This window comes from Curcuma longa, chromosome 7, assembly GCF_044706935.1.
Source record: "Curcuma longa cultivar G26 ecotype Majalengka, Jawa Barat chromosome 7, ITB_CL_G26_1.1, whole genome shotgun sequence".
NCBI lineage: Eukaryota > Viridiplantae > Streptophyta > Magnoliopsida > Zingiberales > Zingiberaceae > Curcuma > Curcuma longa.
In genome coordinates this window covers 1,471,239-1,496,544 of record NC_133867.1, presented here as the reverse complement: position 1 = coordinate 1,496,544, position 25,306 = coordinate 1,471,239, and the positions used below count along the sequence as shown (strand labels likewise).

The 25,306-nt window shown below is 34.8% G+C and overlaps 1 pseudogene; it reads right to left on the bottom strand.

Annotated features, from left to right (window-relative positions):
- Window positions 1-21,881: 21,881 nt before the first annotated feature.
- On the bottom strand, window positions 21,882-22,700 carry LOC141831742 (uncharacterized; annotated as a pseudogene).
- Between the last annotated feature and the right edge of the window lie 2,606 nt (window positions 22,701-25,306).

Below are 25,306 nucleotides of genomic sequence, written 5' to 3'. Positions count from 1 at the left end.
CTATGAACCAAGTAAAAAACAAATTTATCATTTATGTTTGTTGTTTATCTTACTCTTTCCGCTGCACTCTGATTTAAGAAATCGTAATGCTCGAATTTTCAAAATCGGGGAAAAACGCTAAGCGCTATTCACCCCCTGTAGCGCTTACTCGATCCTACAATTGGTATCAGAGCGGGGTCCTTGAATCCAGTGCAACCATTGATCGAGGAGGTTTTTCTATTAATTTTTAGATTTTTCAAGATTTTTTTGAAATGTTTTTACTTTATTCTTTTTATCTCGCACTACTAATCCAAGACCGAGTCTTGGAACGAGGTTTGCTTTATCTTTCTGTGTGCTAGATCAATGGCTCACCAGGAAGGCTTCAGCACTGCAAGGCCACCTCTATTCTCAGGTGAGGACTTCACCTACTAGAAAGGTAGGATGGAGTACCACCTAAAGACTCAAGTGGAAATGTAGATAGTTATCTAGACGTGATTCATAATCCCATCTGACAATGACGGTTTACCACTAACTTGCGAAAGGTGGGACGCGGCCATGAGAAAAAAGATCAAGGCGGATGCGAAAGCCACACAGACACTACAATGCAGACTGACCAAAGAGGAATTGAACCAGGTTGAGTCGTTCATAAGCGCCAAAGATCTTTAGAACAAATTGATCGAACTCCACGAAGCACGCCGGACACCAAGGTAAGCAAAAGGGATTTGCTATTAAAAAAATTACACAATATCAGAATGATGGATGGGGAGTCGGCAAGTGGACTACATGCTCAAATCCAGGATATCCTCAACGGCTTACATGCGATCGGCCAAAAGATCAAGAACCAGGACATTATAAGGTACACATTGAAAGCGTTCCCTAAGAACACTTTGTGGGCATCTATGGTGGATGTTTATAAGGTCTTCAGAGACCTTTCTAAAATTAAGTTAGACAAACTTTTTTCAAAATTTGAATTACACGAGCAATCTAATGTCGAAGTGGAAGAGAAGGGTATTGCTCTTCTTGCATGTGCAGGCAAAGATAAAAAAGTGAAAAAGGTCATCGAAAGAAATTTCAGACTCGTCCAACTTCAAAACGAATGACGAGGTTACTTTGGAACTCGTGAACCTTGTTCAAAAGATGATCCGGAAAAAAATACAGAGTCAAGAAGTCAGAGGTGAAGAAGGTGGTAAACAAAACAAATAATCCGACTTCAACCGACAAAGCGGAGCTAAGATGTTACGGATGCAACCGGAAGGGGCACTTCAAGGCTGACTGCCCAAACCAAAATAAGGACCAGAGAACAAAGAAAAAGGCGCTAAAAGCGACATGGGATGAATTGTTGTCAGAAGACTCAAACGAAGAACCAACGAGATGAGCTTTCTTGCACTTCCGGCATGGAATGAACTGACGGAAAGCAGACAGCGACTCGGACATTGACGAAAGCCACAGATCCACATCTATTTCCGAAGGTTCCAACACTGTTGTAAGTACTGAATGATTATATTTTATTATAATTAGTTTGTCAAAGAAATTAGCAAGATCCAATGCTATGGTTGAATCGCTCCAAGAGGAGTTAGTACTCGTCAAAGAGAAAGTCAACACTGAGCCGTCAACCAAGGCTACCTTAATTGAGAATTCGACTCAAGTTCAACTTGAGAAGGAGAATTCCCAATTAAAGCTCCAAGTTGACGACCTCAGACGGTCGCTTGTAAAATTCACTTCTGGATCTAAGTATCTTGACATGATACTTGGATCTCAGAAAGCTGGATACAACCAATTTGGCATTGGATACAAGTCGAAAAATAGGTCATTCATGACATTATTACACAAAACACACAAACCGAATAGACCTAGAGCCCAAGCGTGGGTTCCCAAGTCCAAATTGGTTAATCCAATTGGATCGAACCAATTCTGGGTCCCCAAGGATCAAATACATTTGATCAAACCCAATAAGGGTCATGATCCAGGGGGATCCAAAATTAATTGATTGATTACATGTTTAATTTAGCCTTTTATTTTTCTGCATTAGAATAACCTAGGCTAGATAATGACTCACTATTTGATTAACTCTTGCCAACCTAGTACCAGGGTGGGGCGAGATGATAGTACATTAGGGAGATTTGGTTTAAGTAGTCAAGTAGGGTAAGGAGTACCTTACTTGGTTTGCTTAGCTAGGTTGAACTAGCCAAAGCTACCTCGTCACATCCTAGACTAGTTAAATTAAAGTTTTTCCCTAGACTAGCTAAACTTATAATTTATTTAATAAGTTTTGTCTTAGAACGTGGTCGTTATTCCGATACGCAAGAAGGCCCCTATGCCTCGCCACTGCCTGAAAATTGATTTTTGAAATGTAGGTTTAGAAAATCAAAAGGTTAAACTTGAATCTAACTCAAGGTTAATCAAATAATAGATACCTAAAATTAATTTATAAGATAAAATTGAAAAGGCATCTCACAAAAATCTATAGGATTAATTGCTTGATAATTTAGAAATAGGTGAGATGAATTAGGTAAAAAAATTTTAACCTAAACAATTTTATCTAAATAATTTTACAAAATTAAATTCAATTTAAAATAATTTTTACGTAAGATAACTTTATCTTAAATCAATTTTACTTAAATTAATTCAATTTTACTTAAATTAATTTAATTTTACTTAAATTAATTTTAAATAAATTTTAACTTAAATAGTTAATTTTAACTTAGATTAATCTTTAACTTAAATAATTTTAAAATTAATTTTTTAACTTAAATAATTTTTAAATTAATTTTTAACTTAAACAATTTTTAAATTAATCTTTAACTTAAATAAATTTTAAATTAATTTTTAACTTAAATAATTTTTAAATTAATTTTTAACTTAAATAATTTTTGAAGTAACTTTTTTTTAACTTAAACAAATTTTAAATTAATTTTTAACTTAAACAATTTTCAAATTAACTTTTAACTTAAACAATTTTGAAATTAATCTTTAACTTAAAAAATTTTCAAATTAATTTTTAACTTAAGCAATTTTTAAATTAATTTTTTACTTAAATTTTCAAATTAATTTTTACTTATTTACTCTTACCCTAAATTTTTTTTACTAAAATTTTAATTTTAACTTAAATTTTTTCTTACCTTAACAAATTTTTCTAAATTTCTAAATCAAATCTTATCTCAAACCTTAAATTAACTTAATCAAAACCTAAGTTTAATTTAATTAAATTAAAATCTAAATTAAATAAAGAAAAACAACCGAAAAGGCCATTCAGACGAATCCAGTCGATTGGAACCTGCATTCTGGTCGACCCGAATGAAAACCCTAAACTAGCTGTGGATTTTCCTACAAGCACACGTTTTCTGAGTCAAGTCGACTTGCGAACCTCCAGTCGACTTGCACCGCGCTATTCCAATCGACCTGAACCTCTATTCCTGTCGACCAGAATGCCTTTATAAAAGAACAGCGCTGACTCACATGGTAAAAACACACTTTTCACCTTTCTACCCCCCTTTTCTACTTTTCTCGCAACGTGAAAAGCATCTTAGGTCGTCAGATCTTTTATTATATTGCAAAAAAGCCTAGGTAACCCCCCTAAACCTCCCAAATAAATTAAATTCTAGTTTTCTTTTATTAAAATATTAATTTTATTATGTTCTAGATGTTTAAAAAGAGCACGTGAGGCTAGAACCTCTAGGACCCCTAGTACTGACCCTAGATTCCCCACAGATGAGCATAGACTTAGGTTTGAGGAGTTATCATATGTTCCACTACATTCAGATATCTTGATAGGGCATTTTTTATATGATCTTGCATTCCATCGATAGAGGTTATTGACCATTACCATTTGCATCGACTGGTTTATTGTACGACTCTGACTAATACGACTTTATGAGCCGAGTTGTATAATAATCTAGTCTAGGTCGATGACCTGACCTTCTCTACTCGAGTTGGAGAGAGGGACATTACCATTACACCCTCCATTATTAGTACATTCGTAGGACTCCTGCCCCTCTCAGTGCACTTTCTTATGCTATCCACCTAGGGATTTACCCTTTGGAAATCCCTACTCCCATATCACCTTAGATACCATGCATACATACTTCTATCAGGAGGACCGAGCTCCTAGTACAGTTCTGTTTCCCTCTGGCAGACTTAGGATACAAGTTATAGTGCCATTGACTACTAGGGACATTGCTGTTATGCGACCCTTTCACTCTTTTCTTCTTTATGCATTCATACATAGACTAGACATAGATATAGGTTTGCACATATTCTCCACCATCATTTTTGCATCTTTTGTGACGACCAACAGAAGGGTCCATATGCCCTACTGCCATATTTTGACTGGTCCATTAGGCTCACTAGGGATTGATATCACTGATGGTGATATCATGCCACCTAGTGATTTTGACATGATAGGATCTAGGAACATTTCATTAGGTGGGGTTCTGATAGATGACGATGGGGTACTTTTCTGGAGGCGATAGCCTTAGCCCTAACTAGCAGTCGATGACATAGATGATGACATAGATCTTGAGAAGCTGCTTGGACTACCTGCACCTCCACCTCCACTTATGACTGACCAGCAGCTGACCCGACTCGAGGAGTCTTTACAAGGCTTCCAGCAGACGGTGATCAGTCGTTTCGACAGTTAGGATGCTAAGATGATAGAGTTGATGGAGATGATTAGAGCTTGGGGCCATCCACCACAACCATTACCTCAGTAGATTTTTTACTTGTCAGATCTATTAACACGTTGGATGTTGGACTAGTTTGTACAATTTTTATATACTTTTGCATAGTTCAATTTTTATAGTTAAGTACCTACATACAGTTTTATTCTGACTTTGCTTGGTAGACTAGAAAAATACAAGTTTTCAAAATTCACATGTTTGATTTTCAAATCTATTATAAAATAGTTTTTCAAAAGATTTCAAAAAGTTTATTCTTTTATTTTGAAAATCTATTTTCAAACTTTTTCTTTTGATTTCAAAAGTAAAGAAGGAGTATTTTAGCCTTACACTAAAATCAATCCCCTAGAAAGCATGTACCTATAGATCTAGGTGGAGCATCTTACAAAGGATACTAGTTACCTTGCTTGTGTTTGTGAAACATAGAATGGTGTGAGATGTATAGGATTCTAGCCTAAGTACAAGATGATTATATCAGTGCATCGAACCTTACTTGGGCTTTAAAATACATTGATCAAGTTAAGTGTTCCTAAGCCTAAAGCTTAATGGAATGATACACTTACACTTGGTTAACTGGGTCAAGATACTACTTTTTAGTAGTTAGCTAAAAAATATTGCTTGTTTTTATCTAAGTATAAGTTAGGGGGAGCCCTGGAAAAAGGGGGAGTTAAGGTTAACACTTTATGCATTTCATGCATGACATTTGTTAAACTCTATTTCTTTATAAAGTTGAATTTTTATTAACTTGAAACTCGAGTTGTCATAATCAAAAAGGGGAAGATTGTTGTGCGGGAAGCACTAGATGATCAAACTTTGGTTTTGATAATGGCACGAGGTTCAAGTTAAGTGTGTTATTGGACTGATATGTTGATCTAGTGTGTAGGGAGCACAGGTAAAGTCATAGTTGAGGCTAGGCAAAAGGCAAAGTTCTAGTTGTAGGTTAGGCAATGACAAGTCTTGATATGGAGGATCAGGCGGAAGACTTGGCAGGTCAAGTGCATCAGGTGCAAGCCCATGCAGTGTCGGACAATCGGGAAGCATGGCCAAAGTCCAATCGAGTACGGTAAAGAGGACCAAAGGGTTGGTGAAGTCTGGGCGGTCTGAAGGACTGAGTTATAGCAGCAAATTCCAGGGGGCCAAGGACAAAGCTGAGCAGAAAGTCCAACAAGTCTGGAGGACTTGGTTGGTGTTGGTGGAAGAAGCACTAGATCTTGCCTAGAGTTTTGATGTTTGATGATACACCTAGGTCTGGTAAGTCAGTTTGACCAAGGGGTTAATCCAAACAGGACTTGATGTTTGAATGAATTGAGTGAAGTCTAGTCAGACCAGATGACTAGCGAGAAGTCCTAGTCGGTTAGACTAGGCAATGGAAGTCCTGATCTGGAAGATTGGGCAAGAGAAGTCCTAATGAGTGAAGTTAGGTAGTGGAAGTCCTGATTTGGAGGATCAGGCAAGGGAAAGTCCTAGTTGTAGGCTAGGCAAAGGGAAGTCCTGGTTTGGAGGATCAGGTAGAAGTCTTAGCAGGTCGAGTGCACCAGGTGCAAGTCCATGCAGTGTTAGGAGGATCGGGAAGCATGACCAAATTTCAATCAGGTACGGTCAGGAGGACTAGAGGGTTGGTGAAGTCTGGACTGGTCTGGAGGAGCAAGTCGCAGCAAAAGTCTGGGCTGGTCTGGAGGACCGAGTCGTAGTAGAAAAGTCCTAGGGGTCAGGGACCTTGGCTAAGCGAGAAGTTCAACAAGTCTAGAGAACTTATTGGGAAAACTTCTCTCGAGGGGAGTGGGTAAGGGCACGTTCTCAGAGTAGAATAGTAGGCGTTAGACTAACCCAAGATTTCGATAGAAATATGAAGTTTGACCCACAAGGTAAAGTTTAGAATTGTTTGTTTGTTTGTATGCTTGTCTTGCAGGAACCAAGAGCTGGAAGCAAGATAGAGAAAGCAGAGGTAAAGCAAACAAAGGCAGTTGAATCAAGCCCATGATCAACTCAGGTTAAACCTGAGTCAAAGTGACTCAAGTCGACTTGAGATGGAGTCAAGTCGACTTGAGTGGATGGAGTCGACCTAAGTAGGTACTCAAGTCGATCTGAGCACCAGATAACGCAGTGGAAGGCAAAGCTTATCGGCAAGTTCCATGTTGGACTAGAGTTGACTTGAGTAGGGACTCAAGTCGACCTGAAAGCCAAGTTAGCCGCGGAGAAAGTGGATCAGGCTTACGTGGAGTCGACTTGAGATTGACCCAAGTTGACTTGAGCATGCTATAAAAGGAGGGGCGATGTGCACATCCAAAAAATCAATTCACAAGTTCTCCTCTTCAATTAGCGGCAATTCAGAATGCGAACGGAGCCAAGCACATGCAACCGGGGAAGATCCAGAAGGAGTGTGCGGGGCTCAGAATTTCCAGATTGGCGACGTGTTTGGTTTAAGTTTTCTTACTTATCCTTTATTTTATATTATTTATAATCTTTAAACAGACTGTAAGACGGGTTTCTCCGCCTCTGAATAAAGTTCGGAAAGGAGACCACTAGTGGACGTGCGCCTCCCGTACATAGGCCTTAGATGTACTAACCTTGGGGGGTTAGGAACCAAGTAAATCCGCGTGTCCCTGTATCTTATTCTAATACCGCTACTTAGTCTTTGATAGTAACGAATGATTTCTAAAAAGCGACAACACGCTATTCACCCCCCTCTAACGTGTTACAACGATCCTACAATTGGTATCAGAGCCGACGCGCTATTGATTGGACTAACCGCCAAGGGAGCAAGACGGCGAAGATAGAGGGAGAGCAAGGTAATTTTAAAGTTCGTTTTAAATTACATATTATATATTTTAAATGCAGGGAGAGAGGACACTACAAAAATAAATGTCCTCCTCGTAAGATTCGGACGATACCACCGGCGACAAAGGAGCAACTGATGTCAGGAGCTCGGAGAAACAATGATCACATCCAGTACTTCAAGTGCCAAAGACACAGACATTACAAGAACTGGTGCCCGGAGAGGAAGACGACGAAAAAATCAGAATTTTAGGGGATGCGATTCTGGTATATTTTAATAATTATGAAAATGCTCTTAAATTGCATGCGCATGTTAGATTTTATTTTTCTGAAAATTTAGATTTTTTTTAAAAATTTAGAAAAGATAGAAAAAGTCATCTTAAATAATTCAAATTTAGATTTTTTTGAAAATTTAGATAAGGTAGAAAAAGTCACCTTGAATAATTCAAATTTAGATTTTTCTAAAAATTTAGATAAGGTAAAAAAATTAACTTAACTAATTCAACAATTAATAAATTAAAAAATTAAGATAATTTGAATTTAGATAAATTTAAAAATTTAGATAATTTGAAATATTCAAAATTGGATAACTTAGCAAATTTAAATAATTTAAATCTATATACTATAGATAATTTAGAAAATTTAATTAATTTGACCAATTCAAATTTACCCAATTCAAATTTAAAAAATTTAAATAAAACTGAAATTTTATTATATAATTCTAAATTAAATAAATTAGAAAATTTAAACTTAAAAATTATCAACAAGAAAAATTTATCTAATCTTAATAAATTAATTAATAAATCTAAATTAAATAATAATGTGACTAATGTTACCGAGGTTTGATCTACCGAAAGATTAAGGAGTCGCCCACCTTACGGACATGCCGAGGAGTAGGAGCAAGTTATCTCCGAACCTCGTAAATCCTTGTCTTAGCTTGCTGATCTTCATTTGCCTGTGATCAAGTCATTATTTTCGCTGCGTAACCGAAGATTAAGCAAGAAAGGCGAAAAGTGTGGACGGCTATTCACACCCCCCCTCTCTAGCCGGTGTCTAAGAGATCCAACATCATCCACCGCCACCTAACTTCCCTCACCCATCCACCATCAGCCACCAACGCAGCTTCCCACCTCCACTCACGCTTCCACAACTCAGCTCACACATCATTCTTCCACTCTCATGCCACTCACCGCACAACCCTCTCACACAGCAGCAACCAACCTCCCAACGCCATAGCCACCTGCAAACGCTCTAGCTGGTCGGATAGAGTCCAGCAGTCTTTCATTTCCTCCTGCACGAGTGGACAGCACACCTCATAATAAATTTCAGCATTTACAGCTTCTTTTTGTTTGATTGCGCTTTCTTTTGATGTTAATTTAATTCCCTTGCAATTGTTACTTTGTTACTTTATTATTCCTTACAGCTTACTTTGTTACAGTTTGTTGAATTCTTCCTTTTTGAATGCAAGTAGTTTGTTGAATTGCCTAGTAGGAATTTTGTTATGTTTCGGATCAAATCTGTCATGCTTCAGTTCATGCTATCTATTTTTGTTTATTACCGTTCGTTCTTGTTTCTTGACCATGTTTAGAGTGTAGTTAACTGAATTTTCGATTCTGGATAGTTAGGATTGTTAGGAGGAAGTAGGTGGTTGAGTTTTTATTGTTCATAGCATCTAAACCCCCCAAAAACAAGCATTAGTTTAGTTCTTTTTATTTTTCTCACAACATATAAAATTCCATTAGATTTGAAGATTGCAAGCATTTTATTGAGTCCTTGAGAGACGATTCAGGTTAACTCTATACTACATTATTAGTTGAAACTTGATAATTAATTGAAATCGTAGTGCAATGAAAAACGATTATCAGCTGGTCTAGAAGACTGAGTCGCAGCAAAAGTCTAGGTTGATCTGGAGGATCGAGTCGCAGCAGAAGTCTGGGTTGGTCAGGAGGACCAAGTCCGCAGCACAAATCCTGGGGACTGAGGATAGAGCCGAGCAAAAGTCTAACAAGTCAGGAGGACTTGGTTGGCACAAATTCTCCCGAATGGAGTGGGTAAGGGCGCGTTCCTGTAGTGGAACAGTAGACACCAGACTAACCCAGGATTTCAGTAGAAATCTGAAGTTAGACCCACAAGGTAAGGGTTAAGTTCTTTGTTTGGTTGTATGCTTGTCTTGCAGGAACCAGGAGCTGGAAGCAAGATGGAGAAAGCAGAGGTAAAGCAAACAAAAACAGTTGAATCAAGTCCGGGGTCAACTTAGGTCAAACCTGAGTCAAAGTGACTCAAGTCGACTCGAGATGGAGTCAAGTCGACTTGAGTGGATGGAGTCGACTTGAGTTGGTATTCAAGTCGACCTGAGCACAAGATAAGAGCCGCGGAAGCAATGTTTATCAAGATATATCACGTCAGCTTCGAGTTGACTTGAGTAGGGATTCGAGTCGACTTGATGGCCAAGTCAGCCGTGGAGAAAGTGGATCGGGTTTACGTGGAGTCGACTGGAGATTGGCCCAAGTCGACTCGAGTAGGCTATAAAAGGAGGGGCGGATGCACACATCGAGATATCAATTCACAAGTTCTCCTCTCCAACTAGTGGTGATTCCAAACGCGAAAAGAGCCAAAATCTTGCAATCGGGGAAGATCCAGGAGGAGTGCACGACGCTTAGGATTCTCAGATCGGCAGGAATTTTTGTTTGGTTATTCTATTTCCTTCTTACTGTCTTTTATTTCTTGTTATATTATTTACTTATTGTAAGACGGGTTTCTCCGCCTCCGAACAACGTTCGGAAAGGAGACCACTAGTGGACGGGCACCTCCGGTACATAGGCATTGGATGTACTAACCTTGGGGGGTTACGAACCAAGTAAATCCACGAGTCCCCTGCATCTTATTTCTAATTCTGTTGTAATTTTTTGATAGAAACGAACGAACAAGAAAAAGTGACAACATGCTATTCACCCCCCTCTAGCGTGTTCAAGCGATCCTACAATTGGTATCAGAGCCGGCGCGCTCTTGATTGGACTAACCGCCAAGGGAGCAAGACGGCAAAGATGGAGGGGGAGAAAGGTACAATTTTAAAAGTTCATTTTAAATACCATATTATTTGTTTTAAATGCAGGGAGAGAGGGCACTATAAAAATAAGTGTCCTACTCGTAAGATTCGGACGGCACCACCGGCGGCAAAGGAGCAACTGATGCTAGGAGCCCGGAGAAACAAAGATCACATCCAGTACTTCAAGTGCCAGAAACACAGGCCACTACAAGAACCGGTGCCCGGAGAGGAAGACGACAAAAAAAAGTCAGAATTGGGGGATGCGATTCCGGTATATTTTAATAATTACGAAAATGCCCCTAGGTTGCATGCGCATGCTAGATTTTATTTTTCTAAAAATTTAGATAATTTGTTAAAAAATTTAGATAAGGTAGAAAAAGTAAATTTGACTAATTCAAATTTAGATAAATAGAAAATTTAGATCTAAAAAAAAATTCACCTTGAATAATTCAAATTTAGATTTTTTTAAAAATTTAGATAAGGTAAAAAATATTAACTTGACTAATTTAACAATTAATAAATTAAAAAATTTAATAATTTAAAAAATATAGATTTGGATAATTTAATAACTTAGATAATTTGAATAATTCAAAATTGAAAATTTTAAATTTAAATAATTTAAATAATTCAAATTTGAGCATAAATTTAGATAATTTAGAAAATTTAAATAATTTGAATAATTCAAATTTAAAAAATTTAAATAAAACTCAAATTTTATTAAATAATTCTAAATTAAATAAATTAGAAAATTTAAACTTAGAAATTATCAACAAGAAAAATTCATCTAATTTCAAATTTAATCAATTTAATTATTAATAATTCAAACATAATTAATTAAGATTTATCTCAAATAAATAAAAAATTAGATCAAGTCTTTAACTTATTCAACCAAGATAAGGATAAATTTAATAATTCAACTTTAATTAATTTAATAAATCTTAAAATTAAAAATAATTCAACTAAACAAGATAAAATTAATAACCATCAAGATAAGTTAAATTTACTTAATAATTTGAAATTAAAAATTTAAGATAATCCAAATAATAAGAAAAATTCAAACTCTAACAAAATAAATTTTAAAATTAATAATTTAAATATTAAAAATTTGAAATTAAATAATAAAATTAACTATAATTATGTACCTTTTAATTATGAAATATTGAATAATTCTAATATTAAAAATTTGAAATTAAATAATAAAATTAACTATAATTGTATACCCTTTAATTATGAAATATTAAATAATTTTAAGAAATTAAATATTACAAATTTGGAATTAAATAATAAAATTAATTATAATCGTATACACTTTAATTATGAAACAATGAATAATTCTAAGAAACTAAGAAAATAAAAAATTGAAAATTAAATCCTAAAATTTAGAAAAATAATCTTATAAATTTTAACAAGTCTAAATCTTAAAAACTTAATCAAAATAATAAAATTAATAATTCAACCAAAACTTAATCAAACTATACAAATTATTAATTCAAATCAAAATCTAAATCTATAACTTGAAATTAAAATTCAAAATTTGAAATTAAAATTCAAAATTAAAATTAAAATTTAAAATTTGAAATTAAAATTCAAAATTCAAAATTTGAAATAAAAAAATTTAAAATTTGAAATTAAAATTTGAAATTAAAATTCAAAATTCAAAATTTAAAATTAAAATTTAAGATTTGAAATTAAAATTTAAAATTCAATACTTAAATTTAAAATTCAAATTTAAATATAACTATGAACTTAATTAAAAATACTTATAATTATTAAATTAATTTAAAATATTATCAAATGAAATAAAATTTAAATAAAATTCAAAATGTGTCAAAGTGGGTTGAGACATTCGTGGATCCACATGAAATGTATCAAATCGAGAATTTGATACATTATTAGAAACTAAAAATGATTTACTTGTTTGACTCATGCATAACTGCCATGTACATACATTTGTTTTAATTATTTTACATAAAACATGCAATGTCATCATGTTTCCTATTACTTAATTTAGAACAGTTAGTTAAGAACACATGAATAGTTGACACTTGCAAACATAGTACCAGGGTGGGATGAGATGATAGTACGTTAGGGAAGCTTGGTCTGGGTAGTCAAGTGGGGTAATGAGTAGCTTGCTTGGTCTGCTGATGTGCATAGGGTTCATATTCGTATTTACACTTTATTTGCACATCTTTCTGAGTTTATTGTTATATCTTGTGTGCATTGCATCCCTTATCCGTGCATTTAGGCATATATCTTGCATTTCCTAGTTCGGAGATCTGCTCTTGTTTTTACTTGTTTCAGGATGGAATTTGGAGCAAAATCGGGCAAATCGGAGTTACCATTGAAGACAAGGCAAGACAGGGTCGTGCCTCATAGGCACGGCCGTGTCTATTCAGCTTCCAGGCCGTGCTTCACAGGGCACGGGCGTGTGCACAAACAGAAGATCAACAAGCCTTGGCCGTGCCTCACTGGCACGGCCGTGCCAACATCCCCATCAGCAGCAGAAGAGGCCGTGTCTACCAGACACGACCGTGTTTCAAAACAGAAGCCAGCCGAGGCGTGGCCGTGCCTCACAGGCACGGCCGTGTTTCCAATCAGAGAAAGCAACTGCTGTTGGCCGTGCCTACAAGGCACGGCCGTGTGTCAAAACAGAGGAGTCCCTGCAGCTGGCCGTGCCACACAGACACGGCCGTGTCCAGCAAAATGAGAAGAGACAGGCTTCGGCCGTGCCTCACAGGCACGACCGTGCCTTCAAACAGAGACCCAGCTCTTCTGGACCGTGCCTCAGAGGCACGGCCGTGCCCCTGAACAGAACCCTGACTGCAGTTGGCCGTGCCTGAGAGGCACGGCCGTGTCTCATCCAGTGAAGGTGCCCACACGGGACCGTGCCTCCCAGGCACGGCCGTGTGGGCGGGGCGTGCCTGACTCGGGGACTGCCTATAAATAGGTCCTCTTAGAGACCTAGCAAAGGGGGGAGACCTTGGAGAGCCACCGGAGCTGTTCTAGAGCCACCGACGCCTGTTTCGGAGCAAGATTCGACGATCCATCCACCGATCCGGCTGCTCCATTCCATCCACATCTCATCTACGTGGAGATTGCAGTCCGAGGAAGAACGATAAGTCTTATTTCCTGCATTTTATTGTTGTATCTTCGGAGTAGGATGTACTCTTTCTTTCCTTTGCGTTGTAACCTCCACGATATGGAGTAGTTCCCTAGATTCTAGGATGTAGGATAAATCAGATGTATTGGATGGTTGTACTTTGGATTTGTTAATCTACCGATTTCAATGATTTAATTGTCTATTGCTTTGTGGATTTGTGCTTGTGTGATGAATGATAAAATGTGTGTGTATGAATCCATGAGGGTAGGGATTAATTGTGAATTGAGGAATCATTAGGCCGTACACCGGGGCGCTTCGTGACAGGAAGAATGCCTTGAACCGGGCGAGTTTCCGAGGGGTTTCTTGATTCATAGTTAGTTTCTATGAGGGATAGTTAGCGGTCATTCATTGTTGGGGAGAGGTCCGTAAAAAGATATCCTGTGACAGGGGATAGGGTTCTTTTAGTATTCCGGGGCGCCTGAGTGACACAGGAAAGCCTTGAACCGGGCTTCTAGAACCATCTCAAACCGACAATGATGACGTAAGAACACCAATGCTTTATTCCGAGGATACCTGACGAGGTCGAATTGGATATATTGGTTAGCATCCCTACAATTGAACAATTATTGAGGAAAGGTAGAGGATCCAAGTCAATCAATCAATACTCTGAGGAGTCCGAAGTCCTAGGATCGTTTCACAACCCATTGTCACAGTCGATTCCTTTCTCCGGCTCTAGGATAAAGTACTCTAGAATACTCCCTTCTCCCCCAACACAACTCATGCTCAGTTTTCTCTCCACCTTTTTGTGCTAAATCTAGTAAGTAATTCCACGGTCCCTGTGGATCGATATTTTTATTACTTGACGACAACCCGTATACTTGCGGGGAGCCTGTCATCACGCGGTCCAGTCTAGACACATTTGGGTGATCTAAACTGAGGTCTGGTTAGATCCTGATCTGGGAGACAGGATCTAATTAACTTTGAATTTTATCTTAGTCCAAATAAATTATGTTATCTTTGTTTTGTAAGATTTACTTTTGGACTAACATGATTTTGCAGGGGTCTTTTTACAAAATTACTCCTCATTATTCCTCATTTTGCTAAATTTGAAAATTTATTAAATGATAAAATTATTCCTATAATAAATATTTAAGGAGGATAAAATTTTCTATAAAAATAATATATATATATATATATATATATATATATATATTATTTGAATTATTCTTTAAACCTGGATAAGATAAACTGCAAGGCGTGGATCAAGTTTTGTATTTTTTTTAAACATTTACAGATCTAGATAAACTCAATAATGCTTATATAAATCTTCGGTCAGTCATGAAATAAAACAACTTCAACCAACGTCCTTCTTCTGCGGCAGCCCGAGCTTCGACATGACCACGTCCAACTTCTGCCGAAAGATCATTCCCAACATCCGAGTTGTTCAGATTTTTCTACTGTTTGGTAATGAAAAAATTTACTTTTCAGCACTTATTTTTTGGAAGTGTGGGGTTGTCACACTTCCTATTCATTGTATTCGAATCTCTCAACCGGGGGATTTTCGTCGGTCGAGGATTATAGTGGATTGCCCAACGCAAAGGTTCAAGGAACTTGGGCCTTTAAGTAGGAGTCGTCGAAGGCTCCGAACGAAATAAAATCGTTCTGTGTTTTGCATTTCCCGCTTCATACCAAGGTATTTCAATAGGTAAGTTAAAGTACAACTTCTTTAAGTAGCTTTGCTTAGAAAATGGTTGTTGTTCCAATAAGGCTTCGACCAAAGAAGGCCCCTGCACCTCGCCACTGCCTGGAAGCTAATTATCGAAGTATACTTTTAAACTACTTCTTGTCAAACCTGAATCTAACAAAAGGTCAGATTAACTTTTATGAATCAAACTCAAACTCATCTCACACAAATCATAGGATTCCTTTGATTGACAACTTAGACCAAGTGAGATGAATAAGGATAACTAAATTTGTATTATTGATTGGAAAATTAAAATTCAAACCTGAACTTAAAATCTTATCTTAATTCAATTCAAATTAATAAATTTAAATAAATTCAAAATTTTAAAAATTCAAATCTTTAATAAATTAATTCATAAATTCAAATCTTTAATGAAATTCAAAAGTGATAGAAACTCTTCGTCTTCAGAATATATCATGCCGATTTGTTGTCTTCAACAAGTAGTCCACTGTATCTTGCTCAAAGTCCAACCAGCAACCCTAAACCCTAAACCCTAAACCCTAAACCCTAATGATGTCAGTGAGGAGAAGACCTTCATTAAGCCACCAGTCGACGCAATATCTCGACCCTCAGTAGTAGACTGAATACGCTTTCCTCCCTCGCGCGACGCAGAGAGGATCACCGGAGGGCCGAGCCGCCTGCGACCGCGAAGGAGATGCGACGCGGAGCGCGGAGGCGGAGTTGGCAAAGGAGCGTCGACGCCGGCTGAGATGGAGAGAGGATGGCGTCGTCGCTCGAGACGGCTGCTAGGGTTTGAGCGACGGACGACTTGCAGGAGGGACGACGGTGACGGGGATACAAACTCCGCAGGACACAAAGGAAGCGGAGCAGAATCGGGAAGGCTTTCGAGCGTAGGAGGGCGATTTTGGGATCTCAGAATCGCCGTGGAGAGCAGACGAGGGAGAGGGAAGCGTGGCGATTTTGAGGTTTGGCCGCGCGATTTGGGAGAGGCGGGATTTTGTAGGGTTTCCTTCGTTTCGCCGGCCACCGTGGACAATGCGTGGACGATGCACAGTGAAACTTCTCGCCACGTCAGATGTCGCGGACGGCTCGCGCAAAACAGTTGCGCAGTATATCATATCTGTATATATATATATATATATATATATATATATAAAGACTTGTAGTATTCTTTGAAAAAAATGTTAATAATTCTTTTGATAAGCCACTTCTTTGATATGCCTAGCAATTTTTATTAAAAAGGATTTATTAAAGTATAGAAGATCCAAGATTTAAAGAAAATTAAAGATTAAGGTATATCACTATTAATTTTAACATCACTTCTTTACTATGGTTGACCTTCGGACTATGCAAGGGAATCGAAGTGAGGAGGTGTTGTCCATAGCATTTAATTCCTCTAGCCAAGAAATAATTCAGGTTCAAATGGATGATCAAATCACATCAAAGAAAATTGATCTTAAAATATTTTTCAGAATATTAAAATGAAACTTAAAAAAAATGATAAATCTTTGACAGTCTCATGGACTCAAGTCCTGAAAATCGAGTTAAAAGGAACTTGGAGAAATTAAAATGAAACTTAAAATCATATTAGAGTTGAAACAAAAATTAAATTATATTAACCCTAACAATAAATAAGTAAAAATTATCTCTTTACGTTTTGTTCCCCCCGTGTAGAAGCAGTAATTCTGGTCATCTTCAAACTCTCACTCTCACACTTATCCGTGAAAATGACAGTACAAAGGTCTCATCAATTAATGCACTATTAAACAGATATTGTCCCTTTAGCACCTCCGTGTTTTGGCAACATCCACTACCAAAATATGAATTATTTATTACGCCCTACCCTGTGGCCTTCATCATGGTCTTCCATGTGATCATGAGGACCAGGAGCAAGCTAAAATATAGATAATATAGGTCAGTAAATTCTCAGTCTCCATCCTCCTCATATAATAAAGTACTAATCTCCGCCCAAACCTGACCTCCATTTATCTTTTATCTCTCTCTCACCTCACATAATCACTTAAGGAACAAATCATAGTTCCATCTTCTCCACTCATCATCATGACTACTCTCCCTTCATCATCATTTCCTGGAAGTGGAGGCCACGGAAAGGCGAAAGCCACTGCAGCAGTAGGAGGAGGAGATAAGAACATGATGCACGATCATGATGATGGCGGCCAGTACTACTCAACTTGAAGTCGAGGAAAACATCAATCTCTTTCTTTGACTTTCTCTCTAGAAAAGGGGAATCAAGCCTATCGGTCCGATCATATCATATGTTTCAGCTTTCGCTTCTTAATTTATATTCTTGGATCTGCATGCATGTTTTCTTTCACTTCTTCAGGATCTCATGAATATCGATTGTAGTTTTCTTGGGTTTGTGTGATCAAGACTGAGTTCTTTGGTGCTTGTTATTAATTCTCAGATCGTGTATGTCATGGACATGGCTTTTTAGTCGTTGGTATACATATCTATCCATCTATCTATGTGTCTATCTTTGCATATGCATCTATTATTAGGCTGTCAGTGCATGCTCACTCTTTTCTAGTTGTTTTGTGAGCTCATAATTCAATTTTATGTCCACTTTATTAGCAATCGCATGCGGTTTAGATCCAACCTATTAAATAGAGATTATATGTTTAAATTTCATCCAAATTATTTGAATTGGTTAACATAGCCAGGAGAAAACATTCTGCCCTAACTATTCTTGATATGTACACCAACAGTTAGGTTATATATACAAGGTACGTACTGTGAATATTGATTTTTTTTATTTTTATTTTTTGTTATGTTTGGATTCCAGGAAAGATCCATGTAGTACTGAGTTCTAGCAACAAGGCATGAGGAAGATCTTGTTCTTGACAGATTTGCATAAGAATACCTTGAATGTCTTTTCAGCATGCAATTTCTTCAAGTTCAATCAATTTAGTCATGCTCATCTTAATGCTTAGATCTCTGCCTACTACCACCCTTTGGTCAATGTTAGAGCAAAGCTAGGCATGGTATGTTACGTACTTATAGGACGTCTAGTTTGTGGAGTGTGTGCTCGAAGGCCTGATGGATGCTAATAATTAGGAATATCTAATCACTACCCAATTATACATATTGTATGCATGAATGGAAGATTATCTTGGAGGAAATGGAAAAAGAACTGATCGATAGATCAGTATTTGTACACCGTATATAGTACATATTTATCAACGTTTGATTTATCTCGTAATTCATAATAACCAGACTGATAGCCATTGCCAAAAGTCAGGAAACCTCCAATGCATGGAGAGAAACGAAAAAGGTATTTAAAGTGAGAAGAAGGTAGCAACACCCCAAAATCAAGTAGAAACTTGCATATTAAATGGGAGAGAAAATAATAATTCTCTACGTGCTTTGGTGATTGTGTTTGTATTCACAAATAAATAGATAAAGAGATCTTTATTTTACCACCATCAGCACAGATCAACTCTCACTGACATTTTTCTCCCTTATGTAACACAAGGACTATGAAAGTTATGAAAAATGGACCAACCAAAGCATCATCAGTTTAGTGCAACTTGAGTCTAGATATCGATAAAGAGCGAAGAGTCAGGTAGAAGATTAAGCCATGGACACAGTAGTTATAATAGAAACAGTTTCAGGTCAATTTGACATATGAAATCAGATTGGATCAAGTGAAGAAAACCATATTATATCTGGTCAAATGGACATATCACATATGAATGAAGTTTGAGTAAAATTCTGAAGTCATAATCTCACTAGGACACTGATTTTATAGCCTACCATCTCTTTCAAACCTACTACTTGTAGCTTTGCTCTTTGTGCAGTGCCTAAGCAATGCTACCTCTGTTAACATGTCTGCCAAGTTCAAATGATAAACCTCATCAGCAAATTATCCACAATTGAAAAATTGCATCAAATGAATGCATCTTTACTTTTAAATAAGAGTTAACTTTTCCCCCAAGATATATAACACTATTCATTACATAAAAAACACTGGATTTTCTCACTATGTGCTCATCTAGCAATTTATTTAGTCAAATTGTTTCTTAGCATCTTCAGTAAGATCAACATGCATAGCCAATGGTTTTCTCAATTTATACAATAATTCAAAAGTGTTGTTTATATTTCTTAGTTTCTTCATGTAACACATTTTTATTGACAATTGAAATTACTAATATTTCTAAGTGTTGTTAAAACATTAATAAATATTGGTATGTCATGTGTAAAAACATTATTTATGGCAGGAAAAAGTGTAAATAATTTAAGTAATAATTTTTGTCCACAATGCAAATAATATAACACATTTTGATGATGCTTTATGTGTTAGTAATTTTTATGGGAAATTTGGAATTTTTTTGACATGTTTAGCGTCGGAAAATATTATTTCTGCACATAATTATTAAAAAATATTTAAAAAATGATTACTCATCATTAAGTAGCACAATTTGTGCTTAAAGATTACTTGAGGAATAAGTTTAGTTAACCACTTGTATTATTCGAGCATTTAACTTTTCAAAATTATTGTAGAAGATGAAGTGCTATATATTGTGCATTGGAAGTAGTTCATTTTATCTATCACAACAAAAATACTTACATTTAGCGACGGATAATTCTGTCGCTATTCAGTCGTTAATCTTATTTAGGGATCGATTTGCTACAGAAAAAATAAAGTCATAAATTTTTTTTATCGCAAATTGATTTAGTGATCACAATTATAATTCTGTCGTTATGATGTATATTTCGATTGTTAATAATAATGAATGACATATGATTCAGTCGAGAAATATAACAACCGAATACAATATTTTAGTCATTAAGTTTAACGACTGACTTATTATTTCGATCGATATTACTAGCGATGGAACTTATAATTCGATTGTTAATTAATAATCAAATTATATGTTCGATCACTAATATGCAAATGGAATATTTTTTTTGTCCAAAAGGTAATGACATAAAATTTTTCCAAAGCGGCCAAATTATAATTCAGTCGCTATAAATTGGACAGAAATTAATGATATAAATTAAAAATTCAGTATTAATTTTTTTAATAATTTTCAACATCACACCTTATTTTCCTAATTTATACTTGTTTATATCAAAATATATTCAAATAATACATACAAACCATATCATAAACAATACACAATACACTAATAAAATACAATTAATATTCACAACTCTAAATCATATCACAAACAATTTCAAACAATATATAAAATAATATCCATGATACAAATCATATCCAAACTTTGATACAAATCATATCCAAAAGATTGAGACAAACATATCATCATCCTCACAAATAAAATAATTTCATCATCCAATCTTGCATCAAGTAGAATATGATAGGTTATTAACTAAAACAAGTACAGGATATAGTAAATAGAATAATGCAGAAATAATTAAGTTAATATTAAAATAGATATACACAACGTCAAACCGAATCACTAACATAAGTTTAACATGCTTTAAAAGAATATATACTTGAATTCCAGAATATAGTATCAAATCATCGGTGATTCAAGTGTTAAAATTCTATCTACATTATTTCTGAAAAATATAATATAATTAGAATTGCATATAGTATCAAAATTAACTATACCAATTTTAATATTTAATAATTGATAAATAAAAAAGTAAGATGAACTTCAACACACCTCAGAATTTCTACGTATCAGGAGTGTTTGGGTCTTGAGTCTCTTATGAATCGAAATCATGCGACGTTGGAAAAGCAAAAGAACTCATTATTGAATAGCGAGCAAAGAATTCTTGCATTTGCCAGTTGACTACCATTCTGACTTGATCATCCATCAACCACTCTAACTTCTCTACTGCAATCCTGACTCGATCATCAATTGACTGCTCCGACTGCTCTAAGGTCGTGATTCGATCTCTCATTGCTTGATTTTATAACCATAACTCTTGTACTTCAGTGGATGAACAACTGGGTCAATCCTTGGCTCTAGGAGCTATCACACGATCATATGCAATTCGTACATGAGAGCCAAGGTCGCAAGGTGCGTTCTTTTTACTTCTACCAATAACATCATAATATATATCATTTATAACTTCATCTAAATAACCTTACTAAATCCTCTCTCTATAGCAAGATGAGACGCCTCTACAACTCGATCAATTATATCATCCTATTAAAAAATAGATTAGTATTATCTAATAAATAATGACAAACTAACACAAATGGTGGTGCTGATTTTTGAAGACCAGCACCATAAAAATCAACACCACAGTGTGTGTTCTGATTAACACACATTGTGGTGTTGATTTTTTGTGATGCTGGTCTTTAACCAGCACCACAATGTGTGTTGATCAAAATATACATTGTGGTATTGGTTTTTGAAGACCAATACCACAATGTGTGTTTGATCAACACACATTGTGGTGCTGGTTTTCTATGATGTTGTTCTTTTGTTAACCAACACTACAGTGTGTTGATCAAAATATACATTGTGGTATTGGTTTTTGAAGACCAACGCCACAGTGTGTGTGATCAGAACATACACTATGGTATTGATTTATAAGACTAGCATCATAGTGTGGTAATATAGTTAGTCACATCCTTTTACGAACATTATTCTAAATAAACAATTAATAAAGTTTAGGAGTTCTTACGTCTATTGCCTTCGATCTTCGTAACCACAAATGTCTCATCCTTTTTCTTATGGGTATTACAAAATATCTTCCAACAAGTACTAGGTCTGCTTAAAATATTTACCTACAAAGATAAAATATTTAAATAATTAAAATATTAGTGTTGTACAAATAATAAAAATTTTAAATAACATTATTATAAATTCACCAAGTCTATTACATGCTCTATAATAGATTGTGATCTAGTCATATGTTTTGATGATCTTGTGCTTGAACCATTGACCTTAGCATTTTTATTGGTTTGAGCAGTGGTTAAATTTCGCTACCATTTTTCTATAGCTAAAATGTTTTTCCATGCATCTTAAATTTCATTTGGTATATATGATGACATTATTCCCTTTCTTCTCCATTTGTACATTAAGTCCTTGTACAACATATGGCAATAATTATTTCATATTGTTTTAAATTCTTCCTCGTTGTCTGCCTCCCAAGTATATTTTTTCTACAACAATATCAAAAATATTAGTATCAATAATATTCAAATTATTTATCAAAAATTTATGATAATAAAAATCTTTCGAATATTGGTCTATATGTCTCCATGTAGAATCAGAAGCGCACTGTCGTTCTTTAAATTTTGTTAATATGTACGTAGCAACACTATAACCATTGAGAATACAACTGCATTAAAAAATATGTCATTTTTTCAATATAAAAGAATAGTTGAATTTGAATTTCTAATAACATCAATATATATCAACCCCCAACAATCCTCAACATAATCTGACCATTGTGTACTAGTGCACTAGCTGACATAATTATATCTGTAAAATAATATTTTAACACATACACAATCTAACAATGAAAAAACATGTATATCCATAATAATAGCAGTTTTCAACCCTTCAAATTTAATCATCATTACAATCAGAATCATTAACATTAATAGTTTCTAATTCTTCATTACTAAACTCTCTTAGCTTCTCACTCCTGGACATCTTACCATTATCTATTTCCTTGTAAGTGACATTTACATCTATAAGTAATTGAGATGTGGATTGAATCTCTGAATCAATTAAACCACTTTCTCATTCTGAAATGCATCATGGTTTTGGGCTGTGATAGAGTTCAACATTTATATATTTGAGTGAAGCTTGATTCGACAAACTAATAATCATTTACTAGATCTCATTCTCTTCGTCGGATATTTAAGATAGAAAGCTTACACATCTTATACCATGAAAATAATGAGTTCAAACTTGTTGAATCTTTTGTTTATATGAACTTCAACTAAATTGTAGTTTGCATGTATTTTAGTAACTGTTCTTGGAGTCAGATCATTCCATGAACATTTGAATAACACACTTTTTTATAAGTAAAGTAGGATATTCAACCTTAATGATTTCGTCAAGTCTGTTATAATAATCAAATTCAGTATCAGGTGTTGGCAGTAAATTTTTTTACACAAACATTTGAATTAGAAGTCATTATATGTGAATTGCGTTGTGCCATGTGAAATTTAAAACCATTCACATAGGAACCAAAAAAGACTCTTATGTTACAGAGAGGTCCTGATGTAATATTCTTTATTCTTTCATCTTGTACATTTGAAATTCTACAGTCCTTCATGTTAAAAAGGTAGTTATGATATAAATTGATTATAACATATATTTGAAAAAAATCTCTAACTTATATAGATTTTAAATAAAAATGTAAATTTCATCTCTATCTCACTTGTACATTTTGATGAATTTTGTAATTGTAGTTGTTCGTATAAGTTGTGAAGGCACGTAATTTTAAAAAATATGATATGACAAACAAACATAATGAGATAAATATTTTAATTTAGAAGTTAACTAACTTTAAATAGGGTTTAACCTCGTCATAGTTCAGGAGTGTATATGTTCTTATTGCATGGTATTCTTTTGGATTTAACCATCTATTAATAGATGCATCCATTGTCTTACCAAAAAATTTAAAAATAGAAAGCATAGTTGGGTCTATCAGTTATGCATTATCAGAATTTCAAAGACACATCATCAGAACGAAGATACTTTTTCAACCAAATAAGCATTATATATTAACCTATCAACTCTTACTTTATTACAAATATTATTATTTAATTTCCTCAAAAATCATTCAAATGGATACATCCATCTGTATTGTATAGGACCAGCTAGTTGTACCTTATAAGATAAATGAATTGGTAAATATTCATTAAATCAAAAAAATTAGGTGGGAATATATGCTCAATTTTACAGAGTATAAAAGGTATTTTAGTTTCAAGTTGAACCATTTTTGCTATTATAATAACTCTCGATGTCAAATTTTTGAAAAAAGATTTAATTCTGTAAGTGTTCGTCAAACATTGTTAGGAAGTAGATCATGGAAGACAATTGGAATAAGCCTTTTGATGAACACGTACAGTCATGACTCTTTATTTTAAATATTTTTGATTTGTTTATATTCACACATTGAGCCATGTTCGAAGCATATCCATCAGGAAATTTGACTTCTATTAACCAACTATACAATATATACTTACTTTCTTTGCTTATGTATATAACAAGCCTTTATAAATTTATCAGTTAGTTCATTCTGATACAACTTAGGTTTGTTAACTAATTGTTTCAATTTTTCATATAATTTTGTTGTGTCTTTAGTTTTTCCCATAACATTTATCATAGTATTGAAAATATTATCAAAAAAATTCTTCTTCACATGCATCACATCTAAATTATGTCGAATGAGTAGATATTTTTAATAAGATAACTCTCAAAATATGTTCCGTTTCTTCCAACTACACTTGTACACCCTAACAATATATTTATTTAAATCATTAAAACTCATTTGATTTATTAGTATAAATTCATAGTTTTCTATTTCCTTAAAAATTTTCTCTTGTGACTTGATTACAAGTGGTTGTTTTCTGACCACTGCATTCTTTATATGTATTTCTTATTTCGCCTGACAGGGTGCCCTTTTGGTAAAAATTTATGGTGATTATCAAATCAAGATATATTTCATTGTAAGGTAATGAAAATGCATCCGACTCTATCATACAATGCGGATATGCTAACTTACCAGCTATAATCCATCCTGATAATATTGAGCATGTCAAAAAATTACTAATCGTTTATAATAAACCTGCATACAAGGTAAAATTAGTTTCACTTGTAATATTATAAGTCAAAAATCTTATATTCCATAATTCTTTCATTTCGGTAATTAGAGGTTATAAAAAATATCTATTTTCTCTTTTGAATTCTTTAGACTTGGAATAAGAATGCTAAGGAACATGAATTCATCTTTTATGCACATCCATGGCGGTAAGTTATATGTGGTTACTATGACTGGCCATGATGAATATTGTTGTTCAGATTAAACAAATGATTGAAATCCATCTACTGAAAATTTCAGTC